Raw genomic sequence first — 19,601 nt, 5'->3', positions numbered from 1 at the left:
CCAGGGTGAAATGATTCATGTTACAAAGCATTGCATTTAACATTGTGTCCACATAGCTCTGAGCCTGCAGGTTCACGAAGAACATCGGAGATGATCTTTTGTTGTAATAATGAGGGAGTGCTGTGTAGTTTGTGCTGTTCAATATAAAATACTGGCCTGGTGTTTCAAGGGCAATGTTGAAGATCCTATTCAAAGAGGAGCAAAGAATCATCATCATATCCAAGCTGACATTCCTCCCTTTTGCAGATGAGATGTTTAAGCTGAGGCCTCGCCTCCCATTCTGGAGGCTGGAAAAGATTCCCGACACTATTTTGAAGAAGAGCAGGAGTTATTCCCCATGTCTGGCCAATGTTTATTCTTCAACTAATATCACAGAAGCAGATTAGTTAACCCTGAACATGCTATTTGTGGGAGTTTGCTGTGCACAAATTGACTTGCATTTCCTACATTACAGCAGTGACTATAGAAGTACTTCACTGATTGAAGTGCTTCGAGGTATCCTGAGCTTCTTGAAAGGCGTGAGAAGTGCAGGTTTGTTCATTCTTTCCCCTCGACTAACCGAGAATATAACAGCAATCTGTTCCACCATTCTACTTAGATTGTGGCAGATTTAACTCCGTTGACTCTTTGATCCATACTACTAGACATTTTTTAATTGCAGTTTCCATGGCTGAAACCAATTTATCCCCAGCACCACATCCTTTTTTAGCGAGGGAATTGCAGGTTCCCACTATCCTTTGTGGAAAAGGTACTTCCTGATTTCTCTTCTGAACAGCCTAGTTTTAATTTTAAAATTATTCCTCTTGTTTTGGATTCCACTGCAAGAGAGAAAATAGTTTCTCCAGTCTGTCAAAACCCAACATCATTTTCAACCCCTTGATCAAATAACCTTAAACCTATTAAACTCTGGATACAATCTATTCTCACAATTTGACTCTGTAACTGGCCATCCATCTGATTCACTATTCTGAGGAGCTTGATTACTGCGATGGGATGCTGTATAACTGGGATTTCACTTTCATCGTGATATTAACATCAGTCGATGTTGGGAAGAGTAATGAGCCCGTGGATAACATTGCTGCCTGTTACTGGGCCACTTTCAAGAGTAAGCTGGACTGGTTCTGGCCTTGAGCAGAATCTCATACAGAAGGTAAGTGACTTTATTCATAACTCTTGGTCCATCTGATGATCTTTATTAGTGTCACAAGTAGGCTTACGTTAACACTGCAATGAAGTTACTGTGAAAAAGCCCCTAGTTGCCACATTCCGGTGCCTATTCGGGAACACAGAGGGAGAATTCAGAATGTCCAATTCACCTAACAGCACGTCTTTAGGGACTTGTGGGAGGAAACCAGAGCACCCGGAGGAAACCCACGCAGACATGGGGAGAACGTGCAGACTGCACAACCAGTGACCCAAGCCGGGAATAGAGCGCAGGTCCCTGACGCTGTGGAGCAACAGTGCTAGCTACTGTGCCATCCATTTAGACTGGCTTCCATTACCTGAGTATGTTGTAAAATGTCTTCGAGTATTTTCTTCCTTATTGGCCCTGTGTTTTTCTCTCTCTGTCCCTCCCAACATTACACTGAGGTGAGGGCAGTCCTATTTCAATACGGTGTTGGACAATATGGTGCGTGGCAGTCTTTAATGAACTAGTTGGTATTTTCCTGCCCATCAACTTTTTGTGTTCATGTAAAATGGAGGCCTGGAAGTATGGGATAGGACTCATTTGGGACATTTTCATTGCTCCATTTTAGTGCCCATTTCAGCAAAAAGGCAGATAGATGCAATTGAAAAGTGTGAGTTTACAGAAAACCCTGGTGTCCACATGTGAGCTATTCAGCTTGAATCACTGGAGTGCAAAGGAGAAGGGACGCTCACAGTTACTCCTCTCATCCCAATAAGACTGACAAAGCATTATAAGACGCCAGCAACTCCACGCTGGTGTTGCAAATTTGGCACAGGAACATACTAGGTTCCTGTTAATTTGTGTTTCTTTGGACACAATTGTACAGTACCGTGCTTACCTACTTTGTCCTCAGCAGAACACTCGGTCTATTGTTAAAAAGAGTTTCATTTTCTCCTGTCTGGTAATACTCTTGTCTCACTGGTGCTGGCCACATATTCCTGAAGCATTCCCTTCTGCTGCAGTGTCTATGGGCTGCAGTGACCTCTGGTGGCATATGAGATTGAGAATTTAATAATTTTAAAAAACGTATTTTTCCTACAATTTTTATTTTTTACATACAATGAAGACAACCAAGCAGGGAATAGTTGGGGGGGGGGGGGTTGCTGTTAGTTCCATGCTCAATACTAAATGTCAATTTGTCAGCTAAACCTTTCTTCCACCGCCCCTCAAAACCTTGTACTCTCTGGTTTGACTCCGTCATTCCCCCAAAGTTTCTCGATCATTCACACACTCTGCACATGTTCGATTTGACCGTGAGATGAGTTTCTGACTGCCGTCGTAAATGGAAGGCTCTTATTCTTTTTTAAAAACATGTTTATTTTAAAATTTTCAGATTAATAAAAGTTACCCAAAACAAACAAATACCCCAAATATGACCACCAGTGGACCTGGATCTAAATCTGCACGGAGTATCTCTGAAAGAGGCTCAGTGGATTGCCAAGTTGGGACCGGACCAGAACATGTGAGTGGTTAGCCAGCCCCCGAGAGCAACACTCATTTATCCTCCACCCCGGGGGAAAATCAGCTCATCCTTGCTTTATCAGCTACGTCCAGTGCAAAACCTTGAATCAAACTAAACCGAGCACATGAAAACATGGAGTTGACCCTGTGAAGGGCCTTAAGCCGTACATCGTTAACCAGAATGGGAGTCAAGTCATCCTCCCATTCCATTACCTCACTCAATGGAGTAGACCCCATTGAAAGGATATGACTAGATATACCCAAAATAACCCCGCCCTGGCCAAGGACAGCATTTTCAACAAGGAAGAGGGTGGCACCAGGGGAAAGAAGGGGTAAACCTTGCGAGGAAAATCACAACGTTGAAAATACCTGAAAAGACTGAAACCAGGTAGTTGGAATTTCTCCCCAGCTCCTTAAAACCAGCAAACCCCTCCACAAACGGGTCTCCAACCTCTCCAGATCCTCCTCTCCCAAAACTTAAAACGTTGAGTTCAAACCCACTGGCAGAAAAAGGTGGTTGTTGCAGGTGGGGGCTAATGAAGACATGGAACTGAGCTTGATTTGCTGCCTGAATTGCTCCAAATTCTCAAGGTGGACACCACCACTGGATTTGAGGGAAATCTCACTGGAGAAAAAGGCGGTAACTATTGCACGAAGGCTAGAAACCGTGCAGGAGCTCGCTTCCATTTGTCCCCATATGGAACCAGGATCGCTAAACAAGCACAATATCTTCTAAATATTGCTGCCCAATAGTAAAACAATAAATTGGGTAGGGCCAGGTCCCTCGATTGTCTGTCCCTATGGAGCAAAGCCCCACGGATTCTTACCCGACCAAATAAAGGAGTGTTATGGGCGAGGTGTTTTCAGAACCCCAAAATGTATCATGGAGTTCAACCAACCTCTCCCTTTAATGGATTTGTTGCTTTTCCGAGCACGCGGCTGTTCCCCTAGGTGTGGGATTACAATTATGGACACGTGGGTTTTTAAACACAAAACACTGTTTATTCCATGAACTCAACATCTTAAATAAACATTGGATCTCTTAACACCCCTTCAAATAAAAACTCAGAAAATATTGCAACAGTAAATAACTCCTTAAAATGTTCCTTCAAACTTCCAAAAGACTTAACACCTTTAAACAGTATCACATCAGGTTAAAGGATATATATATTTTCTGTAGAATGGCAGAGCTATATTAGCTTGGGTGACTTCAGCTCCAGCACCTTGCTTTCTTCCTGCAAACTGCAAAACAAAACTGCAAAATGGCTGACCTGAGCTGAGCTCCACCCACTCTATGACATCACTGTTTTCTTAAAGGTACATTGCTTAAACATCCAGTTCTTAAAGGCACTCTCGCATGACACCTCCCCCCAAGAAAAAAAATAAACCATCAACTTCAAGATGGTTTCATTTTTCACTTTTGCACCATCCACATAGAAATGTACACTGTAGATACACCTTTTCGTTTTTTTAAAAAACAACACATGCAAACAGGTATAATAATATAGTCCATTTTTCTTTGTTCTTCCTCCAACTGAAATCCTTCTCGATTGACAGTCTCTTTGAACAAAGTCTCTGCACAATCCATCCATTCCTCTACTCCTCGGCATTTCTCTTTAGAATCAGATACTTTAGTTCAATCTGACCACACAGACCCTTGCAATTCTCCAATACAGGAGCATTGGTGATCACAGCTTTCAGTCAGTCAAATGCCTGTTGAAAGTCCGCTGTCCATTGACATTTTTTACGTTTCTCCAGCAATTCCATCAGTGGAGTAATCACGCCACGAAACCTTTGCACAACTGTTCAATCAAATTCATTCATGCTAGGAGATCGCATTATTTCCCTTCGTCTTGAGGATATTGGAAACTCCGCAAGGAAAGTGATTCGGCTTCTCCAAATTCACTTTCGGCTAGGTTCATCACCAAACCCGCCGCCTGAAGTCGATCGAAGAACTCCATACGATGTTTTAAATATTCTTTCCATGTCTGGAAGTTGAAAATTAAAGCAGATTGTCCCACTTTCTCCATGCAATCCTTCAATGGTGGGACAGGATAAGAGTCCGTTCTTGTAACTGCATTCACCTTTCTATAGTCCACACGCAACCGTTGGGTACCATCTGGTTTAGGTACCATCATTATGGGTGAGCTCCATTGGCTGCAACCCACTTCAATTATGCCAATCTTCAGCATACTCTCAATCTCTCTGTTAATCTGTGCCAATTTTAAAGGATTAAGTCGATATGGATGTTGTTTGATGGGAACAGCATTTCGCACATCTACATCATGTATAGCCATTTTAGTACTTCCCAATTTATCTCTGCAAACTTGCCCATGTGATAGCAATAACTCTCAGGTCAGTTTGTGTTTCCTCTGGAAGGTAACTTAACAATTCATCCCAATTTTTAAGAACATCCTCATTTTCCAATTTAATTTGAGGTATGTCAAATTCACAGTCATCTGGATTTGGTTCATCACTTTGAGTTAGAATCATTAAAACCTCCTTTTTCTCTCCTTCCCTTTCAAAGTACCTTTTAAGCATATTCACATGACACACTCGGTGAGTCTTCCTTCTATCTGGTGTTTTTACCACATAATTCACCTCACTTAATTTCCTTTCAATCTGATACGGTCCACAAAACCTAGCTTTTAAAGGCTCCCCTACCACTGGTAACAACACTAAATCTTTATCCCCACTGGCAAAACTACGAACTTTGGATTTCTTGTCCGCTACCCGTTTCATCACATTTTGTGCAACTTTCAAATGTTGTCTAGCCAATTCACATGCTCTATTTAATCGTTCCCTAAAATTGGACACGTAATCCAATAGTGTAATTTCCGATTTCTCACCCACCAATTTTTCATTAATCAATTTAAGTGGTCCTCTTACTCATGACCAAAAATGAGTTCAAAAGGACTAAATTTGGTAGACTCATTAGGTGCATCCCTAATTACAAACAATACGAATGGGATTCCTTTATCCCAATCCTCTGGTTAATCTTGACACTACACCCTCAACATTGTCTTTACTGTCTGATGCCACCTTTCTAACGCTCCCTGCGATTCTGGATGGTACGCAGTTGATTTAAATTGTTTTATTCCTAAGCTATCCATAACTTCTTTGAATAACCTTGAATTAAAATTCGTTCCTTGATCTGATTGAATTTCTGTGGGTAGTCCATATCTAGTGAAGAATTTAAGTAACTCCTCCACAATTCTTTTAGTTGTAATATTACGTACTGGAATGGCCTCTGGAAACCTAGTAGACACATCCATTACAGTCAAAAGATATTGATTCCCACTTTTTGTTTTAGGAAGCGGTCCTACACAATCGATTAGGACCCTTGCAAAAGGTTCCTCAAATGCTGGAATGGGTATTAAGGGCGCTGGTTTTATCACTGTTTGAGGTTTCCTATCACTTGACATGTGTGACATGATTGACAAAATTTAACTACATCTTTATGTAGTCCAGGCCAATAAAAATGTTTCTGGATTTTAGCTTGAGTTTTCCTTATTCCCAAATGACCTCCCACTGGTACCTCATGTGCAACTCGCAACACCTCCTTTCTATACCCTACCGGCAATACTACTTGATGAACTTCTGCCCACTTTTCATCCGCCTGCATATGTACAGGTCTCCATTTTCTCATCAAGACATCATTTTTACGGTAATAACACTCTGGTATACTCTCAAATTCCTCTTCCGTATATTCTTTCTGATATATCCATTTTATTTCTACATCTTTCTGTTGTAACTCCGCCAATTTTCCTGAACTAAAAATATCCGCCTCATCCTCCACCTGTTCTTGTTCTTTTCCAACCATCTGATCAAAAATCATTTCTGATAATTGCACTTCAACTTCATCTTCACTCTTTGATTTCTCCTCTTGTCTTAACCTGTGACTTTGCGACCTTGTTACTACACAATCCGCAAAAATCCCAGGATATCCGTCCTACAACCCTTCAGTTGTCTGATTTTCCACTGGCTTATCAACCACAGTAGGCATCACTCCCACCTGCGATCCAGCTATATCATTACCCAAGATAAACTGTATTCCTGGACAAGATAGTTTATCTAATACTCCTACTACCACTTCACCACTCTTCACTGGACTTTCCAACCTTACCTTATATAATGGAATGCTATTCCTCTCACCCTGAATTACACATATCACCACCTTTTCTGGCAACATTCTTCCCAAACTACATAATTCCTCATCTCTTACCATTAAAGATTGACTAGCCCCTGTATCTCTTAAAATTGTGACGTCTTTACCTGCTCCTCCTGATACACATGAGTAAACTTTACCCACACAAGTAAATTCTTTAAAGACATCTGGCACCTTCTTAACAATTACTTCTTGAACAGGCTGTACAATCATTTCGCCTCCTTCGCTTCCCTTGGGCTTTCCTTTACCACTCTAACAAGCCCCACTGTCTTATCCTGTTTTACCACATCAGCCTTCCCAGTGCTTTTCTTCAACCACCAACACTGTGACTTTACATGGCCTAGTTTATTACAGTGAAAACATCTGAAACTTTTAATTTCTTTTCCACCCTCCTGGATTTCTTTTTAAATCTGAGGTACACTCTGTTTATTGTCTCCCATCAGATCACCTTTACCTTTACCACTTGAGTATTTCTCATGTCCCCAGTTTCTATCCCTCACCGGCTGAAACTGATGTCGGAAACCAATCTTTGATTTATTAACTAATTCATAATCATCTGCCATTTCCGCTGCTAATCTCGCAGTTTTAACTCTCTGTTCTTCCACATGAGTTCTCACTATATCAGGAATTGAATTTTTAAACTCCTCCAAAAGTATAATTTTTCTGAGAGCTTCATACGTTTGGCCTATTTTCAAAGCCCTTATCCACCTATCAAAATTACTCTGTTTGAGCCTTTCAAACTCCATGTACGTTTGACCAAATTCTTTCCTTAAATTTCTAAACCGTTGTCTGTAAGCTTCAGGCACCAGCTCATATGCACTTAAGATGGATTTTTTCACCTCCTCATATGTTCCAGATACCTCCTCCGGTAGTGATGCAAATAGTTCACTAGCCCTACCTACCAGCTTTGTTTAAATCAGTAATACCCACATGTCCTGTGGCCATTGCATTTGTTTAGCTACCTTCTCAAATGAAATGAAAAAGGCTTCTACCTCCTTCTTGTCAAACCTTGGCAATGCTTGGACATATTTAAATAGATCCCCACCACTTCTTCGATTATGACTCTCTGTCTCATTATCCTCATCCATCTCCTCCAACTGTACGTGTCCCTTTGCGTCTGCCAATTTTAACTGATTTTCATGTTTCAGAGCCATTTTCCGAAGTTCAAACTCTCTCTTTTTCCCTTTCCTCTCTATCTCTTTCATTGTTTCTTTCTTCTCTCTCCTTTTCTTTCCCCTCTCTATCTCTTTCTCTTTCTTTTTCCACCCTCTCTCTTTCGTATTCAAGCCGCTTTAATTCTGTCTCATGTTCCATTTATTTAATTTGCAACTGAATTTTTGCCATTTCCCATGAGTCAAACAACGTGGGTTTTTAAACACAAAACCATGTTTATTCCATGAACTCAACTTAACATCTTAAATAAACATTGGATCTCTTAACACCCCTTACTTCAAAGATAACTCCGAAAATATTACAACAGTAAATAATTCCTCAAAATGTTCCTTCAAACTTCCAAGAGACTTAACACCTTTAAACAGAATCACATCAGGTTAAAGGCTTTACTATTATGAGTTTAAATCACCCAAATGATCCAGAGATAGTCTTTCATGGCAGAGATCACAGCAGATCCAGCTCACTGCAAAACACAGACACTCCCAAGCTCTTTTCCTCCAAACTGAAACTTCAAAATGGCTGACCTGAGCTCAGCTCCACCCACTCTCTGACATCACTGTTTTCTTAAAGGTACATTGCTTAAACTTCCATATCTTAAAGGTACTCTCAAATGACAATATAGACAAAGTCAAAGATGCAAGACAAGACTTAGAATGCGAGCATTTGCAGGTAATTAAGTCTTTACCGATCCAGAGAGAGGGGTAACCCCAGGTTACAGAGGTGTGAATTGTCTCAAGCCAGGACAGTTGGTAGGATTGCGCAAGCCCAGGCCAGATGGTGGGGGATGAATGTAATGCGACATGAATCCCAGGTCCCGGTTGAGGCCGCACTCATGTGTGCGGAACTTGGCTATAAGTTTCTGCTCGGCGATTCTGCGTTGTCGCGCGTCCTGAAGGCCGCCTTGGAGAACACTTACCCGGAGATCAGAGACTGAATGCCCTTGACTGCTGAAGTGTTCCCTGACCGGAAGGGAACATTCCTGCCTGGTGATTGTCGCGCGATGTCCATTCATTCGTTGTCGCAGCATCTGCATGGTCTCGCCAATGTACCACGCTTCGGGACATCCTTTCCTGCAGCGTATGAGGTAGACAACGTTGGCCGAGTCGCACGAGTATGTACCGCGTACCTGGTGGGTGGTGTTCTCACGTGTAATGGTGGTATCCATGTCGATGATCTGGCACGTCTTGCAGAGATTGCCATGGCAGGGTTGTGTGGTGTCGTGGTCACTGTTCTGAAGGCTGGGTAGTTTGCTGCAAACAAGGTTTGTTTGAGGTTGCGCGATTGTTTGAAGGCAAGTAGTGGGGGTGTGAGGATGACTTTAGCATCTTCATCGATGACATGCTGAAGGCTGCGAAGAAGATGTCGTAGTTTCTCCGCTCCAGGGAAGTACTGAACGACGAAGGGTACTCTGTCGGTTGTGTCCCGTGTTTGTCTTCTGAGGAGGTCGGTGCGTGGTGATTGTCACGCGATGTCCATTCATTCGTTGTCGCAGCGTCTGCATGGTCTCGCCAATGTACCAAGATAAACTGTATTCCTAGACAAGATAGTTTATCCATTGCTCCTACTACCACTTCACCACTCTTCACTGGACTTTCCAACCTTACCTTATATAATGGAATGCTACTCCTCTCACCCTGAATTACACAAATCACCACATTTTCTGGCAACATTCTTCCCAAACTACATAATTCTTCATCTCTTACCATTAAAGATTGACTCGCCCCTGTATCTCTTAAAATTGTGACTTTTTTACCTGCTCCTGATACACATGTGTAAACTTTACCCACACAAGTAAATTCTTTAAATACATCTGGCACCTTCTTAACAATTACTTCTTGAACAGGCTGTACAATTGTTTGCACCTCCTTCGCTTCCCTTGGGCTTTCCTTTACCACTCTAACAAATCCCACTGTCTTATCCTGTTTTACCACATCAGCCTTCCCAGTGCTTTTCTTCAACCACCAACTCTGTGACTTTACATGGTTTAGTTTATTACAGTGAAAACATCTGAAACTTTTCATTTCTTTTCACTATCCTCACATCTCCTATTACAGTGGTTCACCACATTCACCCCCTATTAAAAATGAGTCCGGCGGGGGGGGACATGAAACTATATACAATTAGTGCAATTATGTACAGTGGTAGGGAACGAAAAGTCCATGTTGACGATCCAGAGTCCGTCAAAGGTTCAGCCGGTCCGGTGCTTTGGTGCTTCGTTGGGAGCGTCGTAACAGTGGCGGCGAAGTCGGTGGTGGTGGAGGTGGCACCGATGGCAGCGGTGACGGCGCTGATCTGGCCAGTCATCGGGGAACTCCGGGAGTGTGTAGAAGTCCTCTTCGTCCTTTTGTGCGGACAAGGGAGGGGGGTGGGTGGTCTGGTGGGGTCAATATTGGCGGGGAGGGGGGGGCGCATTGATGGGGGTGTGTGTTGGGGTGGAACCTGACGGTGCCAGTCCCTGAGTGAGACAGTATGTTGGCGGCCGTCGGGGAACTCCACGGAGGCATATTGAGGGTTGGCGTGGAGCAGGTGAACCCTGTCCACCATGGGGTCCACCTTGTGGAGTTGGACGTACCTACGGAGAAGGACCGGTCCTGGAGCAACGAGCCAAGTCGGGAGCGACACACCGGATGTGGACTTCCTGGGGAAGGTAAAGACACGTTCATGGGGTGTGTTCTTAGTGGCGGTGCACAATAGTGACCGGATGGAGTGTAGAGCGTCAGGGAGGACCTCCTGCCAGCGAGAGGCTGGGAGGTTCCTGGACCGTAGGACCAGCTGGACGGCCTTCCAAACCGTCCCATTCTCCCGTTCTACTTGCCCGTTTCCCCGGGGGTTGTAGCTGGTCGTCCTGCAGGAGGCTATACCCCTGCTGAGCAGGATCTGACGCAGCTCATCACTCATGAATGAGGATCCCCTGTCACTGTGGATGTAGGCGGGGAAACCGAACAGAGCGAAGATGGTGCTGAGGGCCTTGATGACGGTGGCAGACATCATATTGGGGCATGGGATGGCAAAGGGAAATCTGGAGTACTCTTCGGCCACACTGAGAATGTACGTATTACGGTCGGTGGAGGGGAGGGGCCCTTTGAAATCCACGCTGAGGCGTTCAAAGAGGTGGGGAGCCTTCACCTGACGCGCACGGTCTGGCCGGTAGAAGTGCGGCTTGCACTCCGCACAGACCTGGCAGTCCCTGGTGACTGTCCTCATTTCCTCGACGGAGTAGGGCAGATTGCGAGCTTTGACCAGATGGTACAATCGGGTGACCCCCAGATGACAAAGTCTGTGGTGTAGGGCCCGGAGTTGGTCCACTTGTGCGCTGGCACATGTACCTCGGGAGAGGGCATCTGGGGGCTTGTTGAGTTTACTGGGGCGATACAAGATCTCGTAATTATAGGTGGAGAGCTCGATTCTCCACCGCAAGATTTTATCATTTTTGATCTTGCCCCGCTGTGTGTTATTTAACATGAAGGCTACCGACCATTGGTCCGTAAGGAGAGTGAATCTCTTACCAGCCAGGTAATGCCTCCAATGCCGCACAGCTTCAACGATAGCTTGAGCTTCCTTCTCGACGGATGAATGTCGAATTTCAGAGGCATGAAGGGTGCGGGAAAAGAATGCCACGGGTCTGCCTGCCTGGTTTAGAGTGGCGGCAAGGACGACGTCTGAAGCGTCGCTTTCTACTTGGAAAGGCAGTGACTCGTCCACTGCGCGCATCCTGGCCTTGGCGATGTCTGCTCTGATGCTGGCGAAAGCATGTTGTGCCTCGGCCGCAAGGTGGAATTGGGTGGACTGAATGAGTGGGCGGGCCTTGTCCGCATAGTTTGGGACCCACTGAGCGTAGTAGGAAAAGAACCCCAGGCAGCGTTTGAGGGCCTTGGGCCAGTGGAGGAGGGGAAGTTCCATGAGGGGGCGCATGCGCTCGGGGTCGCGCCCGAGAAGACCATTTTGGACTACATAGCCGAGAATGGCTAACCGGGTCGTGCTGAACACACACTTCTCTTTGTTGTAGGTCAGGTTGAGAAGAGTGGCAGTGCGGAGGAATTTATCGAGGTTGGCATCGTGGTCCTGCTGGTCATGTCCGCAGATGGTGACATTATCTAAGTACGGAAAGGTGGCCCGCAAACCGTACTGGCCGACCATTCGATCCATCTCTCTTTGGAAGACCGAGACCCCATTTGTGACACCGAAAGGGACCCTAAGGAAGTGATAGAGCCGACCGTCCGCCTCGAAGGCAGTGTATGGCCGGTCCGACTTCCGGATGGGGAGCTGGTGGTTGACGGATTTCAGGTCAATTGTTGAGAAGACCCGGTACTGCGCAATCTGATTGACCATATCAGATGTGCGTGGGAGGGGGTACGCGTCGAGCTGCGTGTACCGATTGATGGTCTGGCTGTAGTCCACTACCATCCTGTGTTTCTCCCCAGTTTTAACCACTGCCACTTGGGCTCTCCAGGGGCTGTTGCTGGCCTCAATAATACCCTCCTTAAGCAGCTACTGGACTTCGGACCTGATGAAGGTCTTGTCCTGGGTGCTGTACCGTCTGCTCCTAGTGGCAATGGGCTTGCAATCCGCAGTTAGATTTGCAAAAAGGGAGGGGGGATCGACCTTGAGGGTCGCGAGGCCGTAAACGGTAAAGGGGGGTAAGGGTCCACCGAATTTGAGGGTGAGGCTCTGGAGGTTCCACTGGAAGTCCAGGCCCAACAGGAGTGCAGTGTAGAGATTAGGAAGGACATAGAGGCGGAAGCTACTAAATTCTATGCCCTGGATAGTGAGGGTGACTGTACAAAAGCCTCGGATCGGGACGGAGTGGGATCCGGAGGCTAGGGAGATCCTTTGATTGGCAGGGTGGACCGCGAGGGAGCAGCGCCTTACCGTATCTGGATGAACAAAGCTTTCGGTGCTCCTGGAGTCCAGCAGGCACGAGGTCACATGGCCGTTGATTTTAACCGTCGTCAACGCGGTGGCCAGGTTGTGCGGACGAGATTGGTCCAGCGTCAGCGAAGCGAGCTGCGGGTAGCCATCGGATGCTTCGGGTGGCGAGCGGGTGCAGTTCCGATGTCGAGATGTCCGGGGACCCTGTGGGGAACAAGATAATGGCGCCCATGGTGCGCACATTGCGGGGTCGGGACAAGATGGCGGCGCCCATGGTGTGCACATTGCGGGGTCGGGACAAGATGGCGGCGCCCATGATGCGCACATTGCGGGGTCGGGACAAGATGGCAGCGCCCATTGGGGTCTGGCGTGGGGGAGGGGGGCATTAGCGGGCATGATCGCAGCGACTGCGCGGGCCTGGCACACAGCCGTGAAGTAGCCCTTTTTACTGCCGGCTTTACAAACTGCAGAGCGGGCCGGGCAGTGTTGGCGGGGGAGCTTCTGCTGTCCGCAGAAGTAGCAGCGGGGACCCCCGGGGTGCGCGGATCGGCGTGCGGCGCAGGCGTATTGGGAGGGCAGGGCCCCAGCTGAGGAGGTCGGCGGCGGGGTCCAGGAGGGGTAGGAAGGGGTAGAAGGGTGGGCAGCGCGGCGGGAGGGGTACGATTGTACGTTACGGGATGCGACCGTCATGGAGAGCGCCAAGTTTTTCGTCTCCGTCAGTTCGAGCGTGGCCCCTTCCAGCAATCGTTCTCGGATGCGGTCCGACGCAATCCCCGTCACGAAGGCATCGCGCATGAGGAGATTCGCGTGTTCAGCGGCCGTGACGGCCTGACAGTCACAGTCCGGACAAGTGGAATTAGTGCCCGCCGGAAGTCTTCGATGGACTCACCAGGTAGTTGCGAGCGGGTGGCAAGTACATGGCTGGCGAAGAGCGTGTTCGCCTTCTGTGTGTAGTGTTCTTTGAGGAGTTCCATCGCTTTTGTGTAAGTCGTGGCGTCTTGGATCAACGGGAACACGCTGGAGCTCAGTCTGGAGTACAGGACGTTTATCTTCTGAGCCTCCTTTGGCGCGGGGTCCACAGCGTTGATGTAAGCCTCGAAACATGCCAGCCAGTGGGTAAAGTCTTTCCTGGCATCGGGTGAGTGAGAATCCAGCTGCAGGTGATCGGGCTTAATTCGGATATTCATTCTGTGGAAAATCTGACTAATAAATTGATGCACGATCAATTGCACAAAGACTAAAGTTGGGTACAACTGTGGCTTTATTACAGTCAGATGCGTGGCCTCCTGCTGCAGCTGGCAAAATGGCAGGGCACTGGAGGTCATGCATATTGATACAGTTCTCCGTGGGCGGAGCCAGCCGGCAGGAGCTACCGGCGAACCTGTGCAGGTCGTACCTCACATCTCCTATTACTTTGGATCACCACAACCCCCAAAGGAGACAGAGATTTGGGCTTGGCCCGATTCACTCCAAGATCCAGGACACAACTTCGGACCCCACCCAAAACAAGCTGAGGCAAATCTTTTTATAAACTTTAGAGTATCTAATTATTTTTTCCCCCAATTAAGGGGCAATTTAGCGTGGCCAATCCACCTAACCTGCACATCTTTGGGTTGTGGGGGTAAAACCCACGCAGACACGGGGAGAATGTGCAAACTCCACACGGACAGTGACCCAGAGCTGGGATTCGAACCTGTGTCCTCAGCGCTGTAGTCCCAGTGCTAGCCCCTGCGCCACGTGCTGCCCCACTGAGGCAAATCTAAATCTGTGAGGGAAGTCTATCAGGTTGTTAATAAAATTCATATTGTCCCAGTCCGGGGCACAGATATTAACTGGAGCCACCAGGGTGCCCGCCAGAGTGCCACAGACAATAACATGTCTGCTGCTGGGGTCAGCCATAATCTTCGAGGCAGAAAACTGAACCCTTTCATTCATTACTATTGCCGCACCCCTGGCCCTACCATCGAAACCCGAGTGAAAGACCTGTCCTACCCACCCATTCCGCAGCCTTCTCTGGTCCCTGACCTGCAAACGGACCTCTTGCAAAAACACCACATCAGGTGAATAAATATTCTCCACCTTTTCACTGGGCCATTCAATCCCCTAATGTTCCAGGTGACCGAGCAAACTGGGAGTCTCCCACCCCCTCCCCCCTAAATCGAGAGTCAGCTATTTCCACCAAGAGAGATTATTCAGAAGATACTTAAAAGATACAGCAAGCAGGCCCACTCAAATCTGCAGATACTGGACACTATCAGCAAACTACACCCCCCCCCCCCCACCCCCCACCGGCCCCCCACCCATGCCATCGCCCTTGAATACAATCACACCAAAAGAAATAATCGGATCAGTGCTTTCTACTGTGAATAAGAGGAAGTGAAACCACCTCACTCCTTTGATGTGGTGAGGAGCTGTCAATCAAAGCAAGAGTGTTTATAAACATTGGGTTAGCATCAAAGCAGGTTACTTGAGATGCATTCAAGTATGAAGGGAAAGCTAGATAAACAATCTGATGAGGGTCTCTGATGGGGTGACTGATAGGGAGTCCAATTGAGGGATCTAATGGGATCTCTGATCTGGGTCTCTGATGGTGCCTCTGATCGTTACATAGGATCATTACAGTGCAGGAGGCCATTCAGCCCATCAAGTCTGTACCGACCCTCTGTTGCTCATTACTTTTTGTCTACTATGTACGTACTGGGGTTGGTTTAGCACAGTGGGCTAAACAGCTGGCTTGTAATGCAGAACAAGGCAGCAGCGCGGGTTCAATTCCCGTACCGGCCTCCCCGAATAGGCGCCGGAATGTGGCGACTAGGGGATTTTCACAGTAACTTAATTGAAGCCTACTTGTGACACTAAGCGATTATTATTACTGTGTACGTTCCCTTGGCTGCAGAAAAATAATTTTCACTGTACTTCGGTGCATGTGACAATTAATCAAATCAAATCGAAAGAGAACCCTACCTAGGCCCACTCCCCTATTTGACCCTGTCACCCCACCTAATCTTTGGACACTATAGGCAATTTATCATGGCTAATCTACCTAACCTGAACATCTTTGGACTGTGGGAGGAAACCGGAGCACCCGGAGGAAACCCACGCAGCCAAGGGGAGAACGTGCAGACTCCATACAGACAGTGACCCAAGCCGGGAATTGAACCTGGGATCCTGGAGCTGTGAGGCAGCAGTGCTAACCACTGTGCCGTTGTGCCACCGCTGATGGTCTGATGGTGGTGGCAGATAGGGGTCTGATGGGGGGGCTGGGGGGGTCGGGGAGGGGGTTGGTGGGGGTGGTGGTCGGGTCACCCTCATGCATGTGTACAGATTGGGGGGTGGGGTTGGGACCCATTATTTCCGTGGTGGGGGGAAAGGATGCTCTTTATCAGTGGGGGGCAGCAGGATAAGCGTTGTGGGGGGAGGGGGTCTCCACTTGACCTCAGGATCAGGTCGGCTGCGCAAAGTGGCAGCCAAATACCAGATTCCTCTAGAATGTGGCGAGCTCTCCACCATGTGTACATTTTTCTGGTTAAGGAGAGAGACTCGCACCTGGGCCCCACTCACGCAAAATGGCAGTCCAATACTGCATTCCGTCAGAATCTGGATAGTTTTCCGCCATGTGTATATTTGTATGGTTAAGGGCGGCACGGAGGCACAGTGGTTAGCACTGCTGCCTCACGGCGCTGAGGATCCGGGTTCGATCCTGGCCCCGGGTCATTGTCCGTGTGGAGTTTGCACCTGCGTGGGTTTCACCCCCACAACCCAAAAATTATCATAGAATTTACAGTGCAGAAGGAGGCCATTCGGCCCATCAAGTCTGCACCGGCTCTTGGAAAGAGCACCCTACCCAAGGTCAACACCTCCACCCTATCCCAGTAACCCCACCCAACACTAAGGGCAATTTTGGACTCTAAGGGCAATTTATCATGGCCAATCCACTTAACCTGCACATCTTTGGACTGTGTGAGGAAACCGGAGCACCCGGAGGAAACCCACGCACACACGGGGAAAACGTGCAGACTCCGCACAGACAGTGACCCAAGCCGGAATCGAACCTGGGACCCTGGAGCTGTGAAGCTATTGTGCTAACCACTATGCTACCGTGCAGGGTAGGTGGATTGGCTACGCTAAATTACCCCTTAATTGGAACAAAAAGGAATTGGATGCTCTAAATTTAAAAAATATGTATTTGTCGGAGAGAGACTCGCACCTGGGCCCCAATCCCAGCGCAAGTGGAGACCAATCCCGATTCTCTGCTGGTTGAAGCACTTAATCTTCGGAATGGAGAATCCAGGCCACAATATTTAAACAAACCATGGATTGTCTTAATTGATCTGTCACAGAGAGGAAACCTTTATTCTCTGCTATTATGATAAGAGTGGTCTTAACTGTTGATTCTAATAGCTATAGTGTGGGACTTGGGTCAAGATATGCTGTCAAGAGACTGTGACTTTATTGATGGTTTCTCTGTAGCTGGAAGGAAATGTGTATTTGTTCTTTTTTGTTCATGGGATTTGGATGTCATTGGCTGGGCCAACATTTCTTGCCCAGTCCTAATCACCTCTAAGCCGTTTCAGAGTAAACTATATCGTTGTGGGTCTGGAGTCACATGTAGGAAGGACTGGGTGAGGACATTGGTGAACCAGATGTGTTTTTACGATAATCAGCAACGGGCTTCATGAGCTCCAGACTTTTAATTCCAGATTTTTTTTAAATTCAAATTTCAGCTGTGTTGGGATTCAAACCCAGGTATCTTGAGCACCACCCTCTGGATTACTAGTATCACAATGCCACTGCCCCCCTCACACCACCGCCTCCCTTGTTTGTGATGGAATATAAACTTCTGGAGCTCATGAGCAATAAATCGGGTTGTTATGAAGGTGGGGGTGACACGAGATGATTTGCATTCTATGGCCAATAGAGGAGTGAATTTGTACTATCTCCAAAAAGGGAAGGAGGATTAGTGAACTGGAGAATAAAAGTAGAGACATTATCATTTCTGTTGACACTGTGATACCATAGCTTCTGTGGTATGACTCGTCTGGACACAATTCAACATCACTTCAAAGACAAAGAAGCAATATCAACTGTACTGACAACACCAAGGGTTTTGGGATCTTGAAGGACAAGAAACTTCTATATTGTTTCACATCTTCTTGTTAAGTATATGTAACATCGTGCTTGAAAATCCCGACAGCGGACAATCCCGACAGTGGAGAATCCCGACAGCGGACAATCCCGACAGCGGAGAATCCCGACAGCGGAGAATCCCGACAGCGGACAATCCCGACACCGGAGAATCCCGACAGCGGACAATCCCAACCGCGGAGAATCACGACAGCGGACAATCCCGCCAGCGGACAATCCGACACCGGAGAATCCCGACAGCGGACAATCCCGACAGCGGAGAATCCCGACAGCGGACAATCCCGACAGCGGAGAATCCCGACAGCGGACAATCCCGACAGCGTAGAATCCCGACAGCGGACAATCCTGACAGCGGAGAATCCCGACAGCGGACAATCCCAACCGCGGAGAATCCCGACACCGGAGAATCCCGACAGCGGAGAATCCCGACAGCGGACAATCCCGACACCGCAGAATCCCGACAGCGGACAATCCCGACAGCGGAGAATCCCAACAGCGGACAATTCCAATCGCGGAGAATCCCGACACCGGAGAATCCCGACACCGGAGAATCCCGACAGCGGAGAATCCCGACAGCGGACAATCCCGACAGCGGACAATCCCGAGACCGCAGAATCCCGACAGCGGACAATCCCGACAGCGGACAATCCCGACAGCGGACAATCCCGACACCGGAGAATCCCGACAGTGGACAATCCCGACAGCGGAGAATCCCGACACCGGAGAATCCCGACAGCGGACAATCCCGACACCGGAGAATCCCGACAGCGGACAATCCCGACAGCGGACAATCCCGACAGCGGAGAATCCCGACAGCGGACAATCCCGACAGCGGAGAATCCCGACAGCGGAGCATCCCGATAGCGGACAATCCCAACAGCCGAGAATCCCGACAGCGGACAATCCCGACAGCGGACAATCCGACACCGGAGAATCCCGACAGCGGACAATCCCAACCGCGGAGAATCCCGACAGCGGACAATCCCGACAGCGGACAATCCGACACCGGAGAATCCCGACAACGGACAATCCCGACAGCGGAGAATCCCGACAGCGGACAATCCCAACACCGGAGAATCCCGACAGCGGACAATCCCGACAGCGGAGAATCCCGAGAGCGTACATTCCCGACAGTGGAGAATCCCGACAGCGGACATACCTGACAGTGGAGAATCCCGACAGCGGAGAATCCCGACAGCGGACAATCCCAACAGCGGAGAATCCCGACAGCGGACAATCCCGACAGCGGAGAATCCCGAAAGCGGACAATCCCAACCGCGGAGAATCCCGACAGCGGAGAATCCCGACAGCGGACAATCCCGACACCGCAGAATCCCGACAGCGGACAATCCCGACAGCGGAGAATCCCAACAGCGGACAATTCCAATCGCGGAGAATCCCGACACCGGAGAATCCCGACAGCGGACAATCCCGACAGCGGAGAATCCCGACAGCGGAGAATCCCGACTGCGGACAATCCCGACAGCGGAGAATCCCGACACCGGAGAATCCCAAAAGCGGACAATTCCGACAGCGGAGAATCCCGACAGCGGAAAATCCCGACACCGGAGAATCCCGTCAGCAGATAAACCCAAC

Source organism: Scyliorhinus torazame, chromosome 12 (genome assembly GCF_047496885.1).
Source record: "Scyliorhinus torazame isolate Kashiwa2021f chromosome 12, sScyTor2.1, whole genome shotgun sequence".
NCBI lineage: Eukaryota > Metazoa > Chordata > Chondrichthyes > Carcharhiniformes > Scyliorhinidae > Scyliorhinus > Scyliorhinus torazame.
This window is presented reverse-complemented; position numbering follows the sequence as displayed.